The following is a 17,209-nucleotide window of genomic DNA, read 5'->3' as shown; positions in this document are numbered from 1 at the left end:
ACACACGCGAGACAGATCTCCCCCCTCCTCTCGCCCCTCCCTCCCCCCTCTCTCCCCCCTCTCTCGCCCCTCCCCTCCCCCCTCTCTCCCCCCTCCTCTCGCCTCCCTCCCCTCTCTCCCCTCTCTCGGCCCTCCCCTCCCCTCTCCCCCCTCCCCTCCCCCCTCTCACCGCCTCTCTCCCCCCTCCCCCTCTCAACCGCCTCTCTCCCCCCCCTCCCCCCTCTCAACCGCCTCTCACCCCCCTCCCCCCCCTCTCAACCGCCTCTCTCCCCCCTCCCCCCTCTCAACCGCCTCTCTCCCCCCCTCCCCCCTCTCAACCGCCTCTCTCTCCCCCCTCCCCCCCTCTCAACCGCCTCTCTCCCCCCTCCCCCCCTCTCAACCGCCTCTCTCCCCCCTCCCCCTCTCAACCGCCTCTCTCCCCCCTCCCCCCTCTCAACCGCCTCTCTCCCCCCTCCCCCTCTCAACCGCCTCTCTCCCCCCTCCCCCTCTCAACCGCCTCTCTCCCCCCTCCCCCCTCTCAACCGCCTCTCTCCCCCCTCCCCCCTCTCAACCGCCTCTCTCCCCCCTCCCCCCTCTCAACCGCCTCTCTCCCCCCTCCCCCCTCTCACCGCCTCTCTCCCCCCTCCCCCCTCTCAACCGCCTCTCTCCCCCCTCCCCCCTCTCAACCGCCTCTCTCCCCCTCCCCCCTCTCAACCGCCTCTCTCTCCCCCCTCCCCCCTCTCAACCGCCTCTCTCCCCCCCCTCCCCCCTCTCAACCGCCTCTCTCCCCCCCTCCCCCCCTCTCAACCGCCTCTCTCCCCCCCCCTCCCCCCCTCTCAACCGCCTCTCTCCCCCCCTCCCCCCTCTCAACCGCCTCTCTCCCCCCCCTCCCCCCTCTCAACCGCCTCTCTCCCCCCCTCCCCCCTCTCAACCGCCTCTCTCCCCCCTTCCCCCCTCTCCACCGCCTCTCTCCCCCCTTCCCCCCTCTCCACCGCCTCTCTCCCCCTCTCCCCCCTCTCCACCACCTCTCTCCCCCCTCTCCACCACCTCTCTCCCCCCTCTCCACCACCTCTCTCCCCCCCTCCCCCTCTCCACCACCTCTCTCCCCCCCTCCCCCGCCTCTCTCCCCCCTCCCCCTCTCCGCTTCTCTCTCTCTCTCTCTCTCTCTCTCTCTCTCTCTCTCTCTCTCCTCTCTCTCTCTCTCTCTCTCTCTGTGTCTGTGTGTGTGTGTGTGTGTGTGTCTGTCTGTCTGTCTCCCCCGACGACACCCCTTGGTAGACGAAGACAAAGTAGATTCTCAGAGATGTGACTTGGTGATGCTGATGTACCAAGATTGATCCGAACAACTCTGTGTTTAGTTATTCACATATCTGGTTTGAAGAGCAAGACTACTTAACATGCCATATGGTAAACAACTTGTCCCTTACTCTCAACCAATGACTACATGACTCATTTCAGCAATGCTGTGGTGTCATTTTCTGTCATATTGCTCTCCTCCCTTCACAGACCCTGCTCAGTGGAAGCTGGTGCTGATATCAATGTGAGTGGCCAGTTGCTTGAGTGGGTCCATTGGCCAAGCAGAATAGTCTCTGAAAGGAAGTTAACGAAGTGGATTGACTAGTGTGAACCACAATTTCTGATGCATGTGTATTAAATTCTTCATGCCAGCTGAGAAGACAGGCTCTTTCCTGATGGAGCGACATAGTCACTCTGCAATTGGATGCAGATTGGTAACATTCTGAATATTCAAAATACGAATTGCACTTATTGCTGTTGTGGGTAAAAAACAATTAGAGAAATTGTGTGGTTAGTAGTGGAGTATTTTACATCATTACTTCTTCTGCAATTCAGGATACACCTTTCAGCCACAATTGAATTAATGTACAGAAGGGCAGTTTGGAGTTTATCACAATAGTTATGTTTATAATTGATTCTTTGATATGGGTTTTGCAATATCCAAAGCTCATACTTTGAGCAAGGTCATGGTCTATGTGAGCACAATGCAGTGTATTGTGGCACATCGGTAACTACACAAATTTATCTTGAGTTACATGCTGGTATTGTTTGTTTTTGTTTACACGATAGAGTTATGACTAGTTCTTACTATTTCGTGCAACTCTTTATTTGTATTTTTCTTATTATTCATTGTTGCCAGCCTTGCATACACCAGACAAGACATGTTAGTGTGTTCTTGTACAGCTACATAGTTAAGTTAAAACCACAGTTATGTTAGTTAGTACTAAAGAGAAAAGTCGTCCGCTAGTGTTTACCCTAGGCCTTCTGTTGGAAGTCTTACTCGTCACATTTTTAGCACAGAAAAACATACTTGTACATGAAATTGTTTTTTGTTTTGAAGTAAGTAGAACTTCCCTGTTGCTGCCTGTTTGATGGGTACAGAGGATCATGTAAAATGTGTGTCTGTTCAGCAAATTAGTGTGGGACCTAAGGTATCTACATACCACTGCATATAAGTCTAATCCCCCCCACCTCTAGGGGGCTCGCATTTCTTTTCTAAGTATGTGATCGGCCGATGCATGGCCCCAGTTGTTGCAGCACTACTTCAGTTTTCTTGCTGCAAATCAATCCTTCTACTATTCTTTTCTCCCTTCTGCCTTTCCATTGGATGGTCTTCTTGATGCTAACCATGCATGGATTTGGTTTATCACGTTGGACACAAGTTTTTTTTTTTACAGCTTATCATCCTTCACGTGGTCCCCATTGTCAGGTCTGCTGTGCCATTCCTCTTCCAAATTTTACAGAAATGTTCATTGTGTGGGGAGGGTGGCCTAGTGTGTTGTACATTCCACTTTTTGTGCATTTCTATCTTTTGCAGCCATCCTTTCTGGCAAAATTAAATAAACCCAAAACCCAACACAGTAGCCATCCCTTTGGGATGGGAGAGGGGGTTGTGCCTTTGCTGGAATCCCCCCATGTGTGCCAAGCAGTATGTGCCCATCAGACTGGGGCATGGGAACTCCCAGCAACGGTTACCCAGCCAGGTAGCTGTTGTTATGGCTGGGTAGTGCTCGTGGGGAGAGCTTCCATTCGGAGTGGGTGGCACCAAGGCACATAACTCGCAACTGCAGCAGCTCAAACTTTCTTCTGCTGATGGCCACAGGGCCGCGGCAATGTCTTCTGAAGGAAAGGTTTACTACAATTTTTCCTTCCCTGGCTGTGTTGTAGGTGGAACATAGGCCTAAGAGACAAGGGTAAAAATACTCCTCACAATACTTATTTCAATCTAGGACCTATGAGAGATACTTTTTGGCCACAAAGCCATTACCTTGTGTTGAACAGCTTGACGACAGGTTTAGGGAAGTAGCAGCAGTTTCAAAAGTGAGAAGTTGTTCAGTTATGGTCACTGGTACTGCCTGCCTCTGACAAGCTGTGTGACATTCTTGCAGGTATCACCCTCTCCATAACAGTCTGAACATGGCAGCCTCCTTTTACAGACTGCTGAGGAGTTACATCAGTTTGGAGCAATGGGATGTCCTATCAAGTAGGGACCAAAGGACAATGTGTTTGATACTGGGGCCTTCATCTTGACCTTGGATGATGACTTGTTGCCTGAAGAGATAAAGGTGGTGAAATATCAGTGTGAAGTGAAATCCGATGTTACCGCTCCCACATGGTGCTTCAAATGTATGAGGTTCGGGCACATGTCTTCACATTGTAATGCTAGCCCCATCTTCCAGGATTGTGGACATTAGTTGCACACAAACACTCTCTGTGTCCCTCGCCCATTGGTGTCAGCTGCAGGTAGCGCCATTCCCCCTGTTCACTGGAGTGCACAGTCTTTCATAGAGAAAAGAAAAATCCAAGAATACAAGACTCTTGATAGACCCTTGTGTCAGGAGGCCAAGAAGAAACAGGGTTGTTTGTGTGATGGATGAATGAGAGGAGGAGGAGGAGGATGATAATGATATGGTTATGGTTATGATTAGTTCATCCTCCCTAATGACAGTACCCTCACCCTTTGTGTCTTTTGTGTCAGGGCCCTCAGGGCTGTTTTAACTACACCTGCTGCCCTGGTGGTTGGCAACAGTCACCCACACACCACTTTGGGAGCGGTGACTCCCTGTCCATTGGCTATGTCAATCCCTAGTCTCCAGCTGGAGAAGCAACACCCCTTTCTCTGTCATCTCACACCAGGAAGGGTCCCTAAGGACACTCCCGCCCCAGGATTCTGCTGATCTGCAACTGGATACCAGCTAGTAGCTGAAGGAACCACAGGTTACTGTACATAGGGCTTCGCATTCCTCCTCTGTCTGGCAGCTGGGGCAGATAAGACTTCTTGGACCTCAAAATTGTCGAATGAGAGGAGGGCCATAAAAATGACCTCATGGGTAGAGGTGGTTCCGTGGTCCCCATGCCACCGGTTTCCATGTGTTCAGACTCTGTACCAGAGAGGACTTCTGTGTGGCCACTGTATCATTGGAAACCCACACAGTCTTCTTCAGAATCAATGTGTACATAACCGGTAGCAGCAGGTGACCCTGGGGCGTGGCCTGCATTCTGGGTCCCTTCATGGCCCCACGAGATATTGATAGTGTGATTTTCCAGTGGGACTGTTCCAGTGTTTTTTTTTTTTTTTTTCCACCACCTGATTGAGTTGTGATGTGTCTCACTCATTTTCTCTCCTTTTGGTGTGGACCTCCAGGAAACCGGGTTCCATGTCTTGCGAAACCCTACACTCCATGTCTATTTGGAGCTATTTTAAGAATTGAGCTGACAAGGACAGTGTGTCGGACAAGTTTGCATGTACGGTCTGGATTCAGTCTACAACAAACACATGCCACCCTTCCTCATTATGTGCGGCATTGCCCCAAACATTTTGCTTTGCGTTACTCAGGCTTCTGAGTCTGAGAATTACCAGCCTGTATTTTGTATCCTCAAACAGTGAGTCGAGTGAATTCACTTGCCTTTTACCTTTCACTTCGTGTCACCTGGAGTCGTGTAAAGCTGTGTTCAATGAGTGAAAATTACTCAGTGCCCAAGCCCTTTGCCCTCACACAACTTCAAGGCCAGACCTTATCCATAGTCAAATGCTCAAAACACCTAGCTGTGGATTGCCAGTGTCACATCCCTGCCATTTTCAACTGTATGCAGAGTGAGGGAGGAGTTCCCATGTCATTGGTGGGAAAGTGTAATTGTCCTGTTACTGAAACCAGGTAACCACCCCATTGAGACGGGCAGCTGTCACTCAATTAGTTTCACAAATGTTCTCTACAAGCTGTGCAAATGTAAGGTGAGCTGGGCTGTGTTGTTACCTTGAGTCTACAGGCTGGTTTTTGCCTAGGCCATTCTACTGCTGACAATTTTGTTTGCATGGAGACTACTACCCGATCAGCCTTTGCCCTGCGTCAAAACCTTATTGTCCGGAACTTCTTGTCTCACCATACATCATGGGATCAAGTTGGTGCCGCCTCTCCCCCAACAAACCATCTCCCTCCTCCCACATCAACAAAAGAATGATGATCCACAGGGCTCTGTACAGTGTGTGCCCCTTTGTCTGGTGGCTGTCAATAGTCTAGTTGCAGCTGTGGGATGTACAGTGTCATCTCTATTGTATACTAATGATTTTTACTATCACCATTACTCCTCAACTATGGGTGTTGATGAACACTGACTACAGGGTGCCGTATGAAATATGTGGTCCTGGGCTCTCACCCATGGTTTTCAGCCACCAAAATATGCTTCATACGCTTTGTCCCTCCATGCCCAGAACTGTACCTCAATGACCAATTGCTTAGTGTGGTGGAGTCTTGGCGCTTTTTGTGACTGGTCTTAGATGCCTGGTTGACATGGCTTCCCCAGCTTTACCAACACAAGCAAACACACTGGTCACTCCTTAATACCCTTCACTGCCTCAGCAACACCAGTTGGGTTGCAGATCGTTCTACATGCTTGATGCTCTACAGAGGTTTGGTCCTGTCCTTTCTTGATTATAGGAGTCTGGCATATGATTTGGCATCACCTGAACTCGATAAATCATTGTGGGATCTGACTTGGAAAAACTCCCTTTTGAACCAGCCCTGTGAGCAGCCTACTTACAGAGGCTGGGTCCTCCCAACTACAAACCAGGTGCAGCCAACTGCTGCTTAACTTTGAGATACATATTTGCTGCTCCCCTGTGCATCCTAACTAGTGTGTCCTATCTTCTGGTAGGGAGACCCACTTCGCATAGCAGAGGCCAGGACTATTCACAATTGCAGTTAACATAAAGTGTTGCCGCTCTGAACTCCAACTTCCCCAACTGCCTCCTCTTGTCAGGGAACAATAATATATGCACCCATGGTGTCTGCCCTTTCCTCGGACCTGTCTAGACCTGTCCTTTGGACCAAAAGACTGTCGACATCGTGGTTTTTCACCATCCGTTCCTGGCCATTCTCAATGCATTTCAGGATTTGGAAGTGATTTACACAGATGGCTCTATGCCTGATGGATGAACTGGTTTTGCTTGCACACGTGCCCGGTCCAATGAACTATGCTTCTTGCCAAACAGATGCAGTGTATTCGCTGCAGAGTTGTTGGCCATTGCTTGAGCTGTCCGTCACATTTGTTCTTGCACTGCCGAGACTTTCTGAATCCTCAGTCTCAGAGTAGTCTTCCGGCTGTCGATAAGTACTACCCTTTACACTAGTTGTAACTGTCCAGAGCTCTCTTGTGACCTCTGTCAAACTGGATCGGCTGTTGTCTGTGTGGACCCTGGGTCATATTCTGATCCAAGGGAGCAAATATGCTGAACTGTAGGCCAAGTTGGCTACCAGAATGCCAACTTTGGATATGGGGGTACTGAAACTGGACCTACGGTTGACTCATTGGCACAGATTGGTGGTGTACCCTGCTTTCTCCAAACAAACTGTGAACAATAAAGGGGACCAAGATGATGGGGCTGTCTTCTGTTAATGCTTTTCACAGTGAATCTACTGTTATGTCGGCTTTGCGTTGGCTACACTTGGCTGACACATTGTCGCATCCTATCACGTGAGAATCCACCGCACTGGTGCCTATCTGACAGTGGTCCACGTCCTGCTGGACTGCTTCAGTGTGGCCACTTGACAGTGAAACATTAAACTTGCTGACATACCTGAATCTGGTGGTAGCAGACCGAACCAAAGCATCTGATCTGGTTTACATTTTACTCGTGAGGGTGGTTTATAGTCCTCTCTGTGGGGTAGGGCACATTGGCCTCGTGAGCCACGTGAGGTATTAGAGGGCAGGGGGTGTGGCTGCCCTGCCCTTGCTTGGTGGTCCAGGTTGGCTCCTGCAATTCCCACCTTTTTAATTGTTCTCACTCTCTTAATTTCTTTTACATCTGTCTTATCTTTCCTGAGATTTTATCAACTTGTCTGCATTGCCAGTTTTCTTTTGGTAATGCAGGGTGAAGAAACACAGGTCTGCTTCTGTGGGTGTGCCTCCCATCACTTATGTCCCAAGGACTTCCACCTGCTGTTTTGGTGGAACCAGTCTCCCACATTCACCCTCTTAAACACCCCCCCCCCCCCCCTCTCTCTCTCTCTCTCTCTCTCTCTCTCTCTCTCTCTCTCTCTCTCTCTCTCTCTCTCTCTCTCTCTCTCTCTCTCTCTCTCTCTCTCTCCTACTTGCTTCAGTCTTTGGGTTTTCTTGATCCTCTGTTACAGTTGCTTTCATTTGGATTTGTTTTCTGTGTTCTTCCTCACTGAGGGCTCTTCCCAACTTGAAGCATATAGGGTGGAGGGACTGAAGACCTCATAGTTTGTTCCCTCTAACCCCATCAGTCCAATCCAATCAAATGTTTGTAAATGTTTCCCTATATGTTTGGAAATCTAATTTGCTATTACTTATCATGACTGAAAAGTGCCTGACTTAAGTTAATTATCTGCTTAGGTTTGAAGTGATGTTTGGTATAGTTTCTTCCATTGAATACAAGTAGTGGTCCATATATGGCTGTTCATCAGTAGTTTTGTAAAAAACGAACTTGAGATAGGACAACATTGGAATGTAAATGGAAGAATGCTGCACATGAGTGCATACATGGATTAAGGAGGAAGAAGGGTAGAGGATGGCGAATAGTGGCAACAGTTGTTAAAAGAAACAGCCACAGACTTTTGTCGACAGCTTTGTGGTAAATGTGGAAAATGAGTTTAACTGGTTGTTCCAATTACAAATTGGTGAATCTTGCTCAAATGCAATGGTAGGCACTGCACAAGAAATTTTCAGTAAGAATTTAAAAAGTAAGACTATAAGTAAACAGCAATAGAGCAGTTTTTTCGTAGATGGTATCTTGCCAGAAAGAGAGGCCTGCTGTTGCTAGGTGATCTAAGATGACAGTGCTGGATCTAAAAGACCTTTTTTGCCTAGTCCTGTTTTTTGTCAAATTATAAGAGGATATAGATACACTGCCTAAAGATTTTACAAAGGAAGCCATTGTGGTTGGGCAGTGGTGTTGGCAGAGATTCTAAGTATTATAGTGATCTTGTAAATATTGCATATTGATTGAGGCATGCCAGTGTTGAGTTTGCTCTGAGCAGCTACAATAAACTTTACTTGACATCGTCTCTGAATAAAGTTAATTTGAAGAAAGCACTTGCATGTTGATGTAGTTGCAGATAGTTCTTTCAGTACAGGAAAATTATACCTTCAACTCTGTAAGAAAATTAAAGGAAAAATTACTAGGTTACAAACAAAATAAGATTCATGATCGATAGTTACAGATATCACAGCAGTGCCTTAATTAGGTTACAGAGAACAGCAAGAAACAAAACATTCAGTATCATAAGGTTACTAAAAAGCTGTAATGTATCATACTGCATTTTGTGTAACAAGCTGTTGATTAAAAACATGTAGCAGATGTGATAAAATTTTACCCCCACCCAACTATAATCTGTCATTATAAAATGTCAACCATTCTTATTGCTCTCTGGGCATCTTATCATAGCTGGACTAGGTATGTGCAATTCTACAGGTTTCACGTTAGTGTCTTACTTGTGTTGAGGAGATATGGAAAAAGTAAGTTGTAACATTCATCAGAAATTGGTGTACATTTGAGAATGTTGATATTAATAAATTTTGCTTTCAGCAGCATCTGAAAATGTATATAAGTAAAATTTGTAACAAGTTTTGTATAAAAGCTACTTATAACTGAGTTCCAACATAAAATTTTAACCTTGTAAATCATTTTGAATCCCTATTGGCCTGTGTGACACAATTAGCTGATGGTGAATTTAATATAGAGTTCCTTTAAAGCACTAAAGAATTTACTACTATCAGGACCTTTATTATTGATTTCAGTTACTGATGTAAACTTTCCGATTAAAATAGCTAACTGCTCAAGAACAACCCCAAAATAATGCATGTTAGAACAGTGTGAGCCGGAAAATTGTGCAGAGTACTCTGCATATCTAAAAACCTAATTGTCTGTCAGGAAGAGTGCTGATGTTGAAATGACAGCTCATTACAATGTGTACTGCCAATCATTGTTGAAAATAATCCAGACACTAAAGCAAATGCGAAATTACAAGTAAGTCGCATCATGCGACAAAATAGACACCACCAAATACAATGAAAGAGAGACTGGTAAAATTAGAGATGAAGAGTAGCCTCAAGGGCTGATGATGTTATGGTAATTGATGTGTTTATTATCACAAAGGTGGGATTGTCAGGCTCAGTAAAAGCTGCTGTGGAATAAGATACACGAAATCAAGCTTTGCAAATAACTTAAGTAACATGAATATGATCCTTCCTTACATGCAGTGGTTGTAATGACTATCATGATATCATTAAAATTCGAAAATCTAGTGGGTATTTTAAAATATCAAAGAAGTCAAAAGTGTGTTCTTTTGAGTCACTTAACATCTTAAGGTAACTACGTAATTAGTCACTACTATGTAATTTATCCCCCCCCCATGAACCATGGACCTTGCCGCTGGTGGGGAGGCTTGCGTGCCTCAGCAATACAGATAGCCGTACCGTAGGTGCAACCACAGCGGAGGGGTATCTGTTGAGAGGCCAGACAAACGTGTGGTTCCTGAAGAGGGGCAGCAGCCTTTTCAGTAGTTGCAGGGGCAACAGTCTGGATGATTGACTGATCTGGCCTTGTAACAATAACCAAAACAGCCTTGCTGTGCTGGTACTGCGAACGGCTGAAAGCAAGGGGAAACTACAGTCGTAATTTTTCCCGAGGGCATGCAGCTTTACTGTATGATTAAATGATGATGGCATCCTCTTGGGTAAAATATTCCGGAGGTAAAGTAGTCCCCCATTCGGATCTCCGGGCGGGGACTACTCAAGAGGATGTCGTTATCAGGAGAAAGAAAACTGGCGTTCTACGGGTCGGAGCGTGGAATGTCAGATCCCTTAATCGGGCAGATAGGTTAGAAAATTTAAAAAGGGAAATGGATAGGTTAAAGTTAGATACAGTGGGGATTAGTGAAGTTCGGTGGCAGGAGGAACAAGACTTCTGGTCAGGTGACTACAGGGTTATGAACACAAAATCAAATAGGGGTAATGCAGGAGTAGGTTTAATAATGAATAGGAAAATAGGAATGCGGGTAAGCTACTACAAACAGCATAGTGAATGCATTATTGTGGTCAACATAGATACGAAGCCCACACCTACTAGAGTAGTACAAGTTTATATGCCAACTAGCTCTGCAGATGACGAAGAAATTGAAGAAATGTATGATGAAATAAAAGAAATCATTCAGATAGTGAATGGTGACAACAATTTAATAGTCATGGGTAACAGGAATTTGGTAGTACGAAAAGGGAGAGGAGGAAACGTAGTAGGTCAATATGGACTGGGGCAAAGAAATGAAAGAGGAAGCCGCCTGGTAGAATTTTGCACAGAGCACAACTTAATCATAGTTAACACTTGGTTCAAGAATCATAAAAGAAGGCTGTATACATGGAAGAAGCCTGGAGATACTGACAGGTTTCAGATAGATTATATAATGGTACGACAGAGATTTAGGAACCAGGTTTTAAATTGTAAGACACTTCCAGGGCCAGGTGTGGACTCTGACCACAATCTGTTGGTTATGAACTGTAGATTAAAACTGAAGAAACTGCAAAAAGGTGGGAATTTAAGGAGATGGGACCTGGATAAACTAAAAGAACCAGAGGTTGTACAGAGTTTCAGGGAGAGCATAAGGGAACAATTGACAGAAATGGGGGAAAGAAATACAGTAGAAGAAGAATGGGTAGCTTTGAGGGATGAAGTAGTGAAGGCAGCAGAGGATCAAGTAGGTAAAAAGACTAGGGCTAGTAGAAATCCTTGAGTAACAGAAGAAATATTGAATTTGATTGACGAAAGGAGAAAATATAATAATGCAGTAAATGAAGCAGGCCAAAAGGAATACAAACGTCTCAAAAATGAGAGACAGGAAGTGCAAAATGGCTAAGCAGGCATGGCTCGAGGACAAATGTAAGGATGTAGAGGCTTATCTCACTAGGGGTAAGATAGATACTGCCTACAGGAAAATTAAAGAGACCTTTGGAGAAAAGAGGACCACTTGTATGAATATTAAGAGCTCAGATGGAAACCCAGTTCTAACCAAAGAACGGAAAGCAGAAAGGTGGAAGGAGTATATAGAAGGTTTATACAAGGGCGATGTACTGGAAATGGAAGAGGATGCAGATGAAGATGAAATGGGAGATATGATACTGCGGGAAGAGTTTGACAGAGCACTGAAAGACCTGAGTCGAAACAAGGCCCCGGGAGTAGACAACATTCCATTAGAGCTACTGACGGCCTTGGGAGAGCCAGTCCTGACAAAACTCTACCAGCTGGTGAGCAAGATGTATGAGACAGGCGAAATACCCTCAGACTTCAAGAAGAATATAATAATTCCAATCCCAAAGAAAGCAGGTGTTGACAGATGTGAAAATTACTGAACTATCAGTTTAATAAGTCACAGCTGTAAAATACTAATGCGAGTTCTTTACAGACGAATGGAAGAACTGGTAGAAGCCGACCTCGGGGAAGATCAGTTTGGATTCCTTAGAAATGTTGGAACACGTGAGGCAATACTGACCCTACGGCTTATCTTAGAAGCTAGATTAAGAAAAGGCAAACCTACGTTTCTAGCATTTGTAGACTTAGAGAAAGCTTTTGACAATGTTGACTGGAATACTCTCTTTCAAATTCTGAAGGTGGCAGGGGTAAAATACAGGGAGCGAAAGGCTATTTACAATTTGTACAGAAACCAGATGGCAGTTATAAGAGTAGAGGGGCATGAAAGGGAAGCAGTGGTTGGGAAGGGAGTGAGACAGGGTTGTAGCCCATCCCCGATGTTATTGAGCAAGCAGTAAAGGAAACAAAAGAAAAATTTGGAGTAGGTATTAAAATCCATGGAGAAGAAATAAAAACTTTGAGGTTCGCCGATGACATCGTAATTCTGTCAGAGACAGGAAAGGACTTGGAAGAGCAGTTGAACGGAATGGATAGTGTCTTGAAAGGAGGATATAAGATGACCATCAACAAAAGCAAAACGAGTATAATGGAATGTAGTCAAATTAAATCGGGTGATGCTGAGGGAATTAGATTAGGAAGTGAGACACTTAAAGCATTAAAGGAGTTCTGCTATTTGGGGAGCAAAATAACTGATGATGGTCGAAGTAGAGAGGATATAAAATGTAGACTGGCAATGGCAAGAAAAGCGTTTCTGAAGAATAGAAATTTGTTAACATTGAGTATAGATTTAAGTGTCAGGAAGTCATTTCTGAAAGTATTTGTATGGAGTGTAGCCATGTATGGAAGTGAATCATGGACGATAAATAGTTTGGATAAGAAGAGAATAGAAGCTTTCGAAATGTGGTGCTACAGAAGAATCCTGAAGATTAGATGGGTAGATCACATAACTAATGAGGAAGTATTGAATCGGATTGGGGAGAAGAGAAGTTTGTGGCACAACTTGACAAAAAGAAGGGATCGGTTGGTAGGACATGTTCTGAGGCATCAAGGGATCACCAATTTAGTATTGGAGGGCAGCGTGGAGGGTAAAAATCGTAGAGGGAGACAAAGAGATGACTACACTAAGCAGATTCAGAAGGACGTAGGTTGCAGTAGGTACTGGGAGATGAAGAAGCTTGCACAGGATAGAGTAGCATGGAGAGCTGCATCAAACCATCTACATCTACATCCGTACTCCGCAAGCCACCTGACGGTGTGTGGCGGAGGGTACCCTGAGTACCTCTATCGGTTCTCCCTTCTATTCCAGTCTCGTATTGTACGTGGAAAGGAGGATTGTCGGTATGCTTCTGTGTGGGCTCTAATCTCTCTGATTTTATCCTCATGGTACCTTCGCGAGATATACGTAGGAGGGAGCAATATACTGCTTGACTCTTCGGTGAAGGTATGTTCTCGAAACTTTAACAAAAGCCCGTACCGAGCTACTGAGCGTCTCTCCTGCAGAGTCTTCCACTGGAGTTTATCTATCATCTCCGTAACGCTTTCGCAATTACTAAATGATCCTGTAACGAAGCGCGCTGCTCTCCGTTGGATCTTCTCTATCTCTTCTATCAACCCTACCTGGTGCGGATCCCACACTGCTGAGCAGTATTCAAGCATTGGGCGAACAAGCGTACTGTAACCTACTTCCTTTGTTGTCGGATTGCATTTCCTTAGGATTCTTCCAATGAATCTCAGTCTGGCATCTGCTTTACCGACGATCAACTTTATATGATCATTCCATTTTAAATCACTCCTAATGCGTACTCCCAGATAATTTATGGAATTAACTGCTTCCAGTTGCTGACCTGCTATTTTGTAGCTAAATGATAAGGGACCTATCTTTCTATGTATTCGCATCACATTACACTTCGCTACATTGAGATTCAATTGCCATTCCGTGCACCATGCGTCAATTCGCTGCAGATCCTCCTGCATTTCAGTACAATTTTCCATTGTTGCAACCTCTCGATACACCACAGCATCATCTGCAAAAAGCCTCAGTGAACTTCCGATGTCATCCACCAGGTCATTTATGTATATTGTGAATAGCAACGGTCCTATGACACTCCCCTGCGGCACACCAGTTTCAGGACTGAAGACCACAACAACATGAACATGTAATTTATCACTAGAATATTTCTCGGTTGACTAAGGTAGGGAAGTAGCTCTGCATAACAAAGGGAATAAAGATACACCATCAAATATTTTAACTTTTGCTTAATTTCTGCAAAATTTTGGGAAAGGTAATGTATGTAAGTGCCTTTTTGACAAACTGGCTCCAAATAATAAAAGTATGTTGTCAGATTTGCAGTTTGGATTTCTAGAGGCTTTTAGTGTTTGACTGCTTTCACATTTACAGAGTTTTTTTTATATAGAAGGTTCAAGCCACATCTAACAGCAAACAAAGAGCAACTGTTGGAAATGGTATGATATTAAGCTGTCTTCATACAAACCAAAACTAATTACATATGGTGGTCCACAAACAGGGTATATACGACCTGTGACAACCGGGAGATCCGGGAAAAACCTGGGAATTTTTTACAATTCCAGGAATTTTTCATTGTTTTAGCTTTCAGTTCAATTTTTGTAATTTTGATTGGTAAGAACCAGTATTCTGACAATGGATATTGCCGATCCTGGTACTGCAGAATAATACTGCAGCATTAAAACATGAATGACAGAAAAAAACCTTAAGTTGCAAAGGAAATGTGCCATATACAAAGATAAAACAGTGTTCATACAAGTGTCTGACAACAGCAAAATATGTCAATGACTTTAGGAAGACTATGCAATGCTTCAGAACAACAAACTGCCTTCGATGAGCGTGACGTCACAACTGTTTACATTAGATTGGTTTGAGCAGTTGCCAGCGGGCTCATGCGCATGCATATTTGAGTCGTGTGTGAGTAGTACCTTCTCCCACTTCTGGCTACACTGGAGTGGCTGTTACCTGTACAAGCAATTGCAGCAAGCAGCCAGATGCTACCCGGAAAAATTTTACTGGTGCGCCCAAGCTGCTAGATTCACACATGGGCAACAGGCCCTAGGGGCAATTTTGGAGGGGGGGGGGGGGTTGCTACATTCATATTCTTGAGGGGGGGAAAAACTGTTTTTCAAAAAGCGCCTAGCATCTAGCGCATGCGCAACAGGCCCAAGGGGCAATTTCAAGGGTGGGGGGATGTGCTACTACATTCCTGTTTTTGAAGAAAAGACGCTTTTTTCTCAAAGCGCTTAGCATCCAGTGTATGTTGGTCTATCGATTATTCATATGATTTTGAAACGTAGCCCTGTTGGTTTTTGAACATTTTCGAACACATTCTAAGTTGATTTCGGAATGTATCATAAGTTGAGTTTTGTATGCATGTGTACTATATGTGATGTTTCTGCCAGGAGAATCCCTGTTGCATCTAGAAATAAACTTTCCTGCAAACAAAAGGGGACAGCGCTAAACGAGCTGAGCAGAATAAAGCTGAACGGGTGAACGCCAATCGCTGTTTATTTATGTGGTTGACTGGGTTTGAGAATGATCAGTGTTGTTATAATTGCTTGTGAAGGCCATAGCTTCAGACAGCCAGAGTGGAAATAAACAACTAACAGGAATAACAGGTAAGAAAGATTGTGAGTTATCTTTTCGGTGTAGCCAAGAAATGAAATGTTGACAAAGTTTTTGGCCAGACCGTTACACTAGGAAGGGCGAGTTGTACAGTCCCCAGCTAGCAGGCTCGTAAATTCTATTGTAGGAGTAGCGCAGAAAACACGTTCTATGAACACCTAATAATGCCTAACCGGAGAATAAGCACAGGATAACTAAACTGGTGATTTTGGCAGGGTTAGTGAAGTTAACCAGAGAATAAGTTTTGGCACTGGCAGTAATAGTTACAGAATAACAAGATTGTTTGTTAGAACGAGGAAAGAGAAGAAATGGGGATATCACACAAATTACGGAAGAATATGACAAATTTCGTACCACTACCTTTCGATCTCGTGCTTGAGAAGCTGTTACCTGTGAATGAAATGTGAAACTATTTCCTAACATAAAGCTTTTTGCTTGTAGTAGACCTTGGTATCTGATATTGGTACTTTGTTTTGGAACAAATGGTCATATAATTCACAGTCTCGTTTACTTGGTGCATATTACAATTGCTGTAATATTAGACATTCCTATTTCGTTTTATCTAGCAGTGATAAAATAGACATAATCAGCTGAAGAAACCACACCTGTCTTAAGTACGATTTGTATTAACAGCGTTTTCAGTATTAGACAATGACATTTCATTTTCTCATGTAGCAAAACATTTGACAAACTTAGATGAGGTAATAGATTCTTTCCCAGAAATAAAAGCGCACCTTGTCAAGCTGTAGCAAATTTAGAGAGAAAAAAAAGGTAGGACTTAAGGATTGAAGGACTGTGTACTGTCTTGTCTTTTGTCTTCATTGGTTTTATGTATCCTATCTTTAATATATCACATAAGAGTTATTAGCTAGTAGGCAATAAATAGTGATAATTTTCTGATGAGTTCTTGGTTACAAATAAACCCATCCAGTATTAATTGTGAGATTTTTTACAAAAGAGAGAGAGGGGGGGGGGGCAGGATCCCAAACAACCCGACTGGAAACAGGAGAGGAACCACAGGACATTTTAATTTCCACTATCCTAAGTATAATTTGATGGCATCCATTACAAAATAAACACGTTTGAATTCGACAGAACGAAATACATTGACGTGCGGTTTGAAGAATGCTGTGTGAAGTGGCATGGCACTGCACTTCAGAACACTTAACACCAAATAACATAGCTTACATTTCCTCAAAAATGTAGGTTTTATGTATGAGACTCTTCAGAAAGACGTGCACTACAAAATGAATGTTTTTTGAAAAGGCTATTTAATTTTTGGCATCCTAACTCAAATGCTGGAGGAAAAGGGGGGGGGGGTCACCGCCACTATATAGCATTGCCACAGTTCGGAAATACGGTAGATCAAAGACTGATACACAGCAGTCTGAGTTGTAGTGGAGAGATGGGTAGTCTCCACGTGACCTGTGTTCACGTTTAGTTATCATGCTGTTTTCTCTTCGTTTATTGCTCTCACATTGAATGGAAACAAGACGGATTTCTGTAGCCGGGAGCTATAAAGTGAATTAAAATACATTCACATAATTATGGTAGGTTAAAATAAGTTATTAGTTTCAGATTTTATTTTATTTCTACCTTTCTGACAGTCGAGCATTATTTGTCTTGCAGAACTGTAAAGTTATTTTTGTCGGTTTGCTAAAGGCATTCAGATGTCAAGTGTT

The sequence above is a fragment of the Schistocerca gregaria genome, chromosome X, assembly GCF_023897955.1.
Source record: "Schistocerca gregaria isolate iqSchGreg1 chromosome X, iqSchGreg1.2, whole genome shotgun sequence".
In the NCBI taxonomy this organism is placed as follows: Eukaryota; Metazoa; Arthropoda; class Insecta; order Orthoptera; family Acrididae; genus Schistocerca; species Schistocerca gregaria.
The sequence above is the reverse complement of the archived record's forward strand: the minus strand, read 5'-3'. Positions refer to the sequence as shown.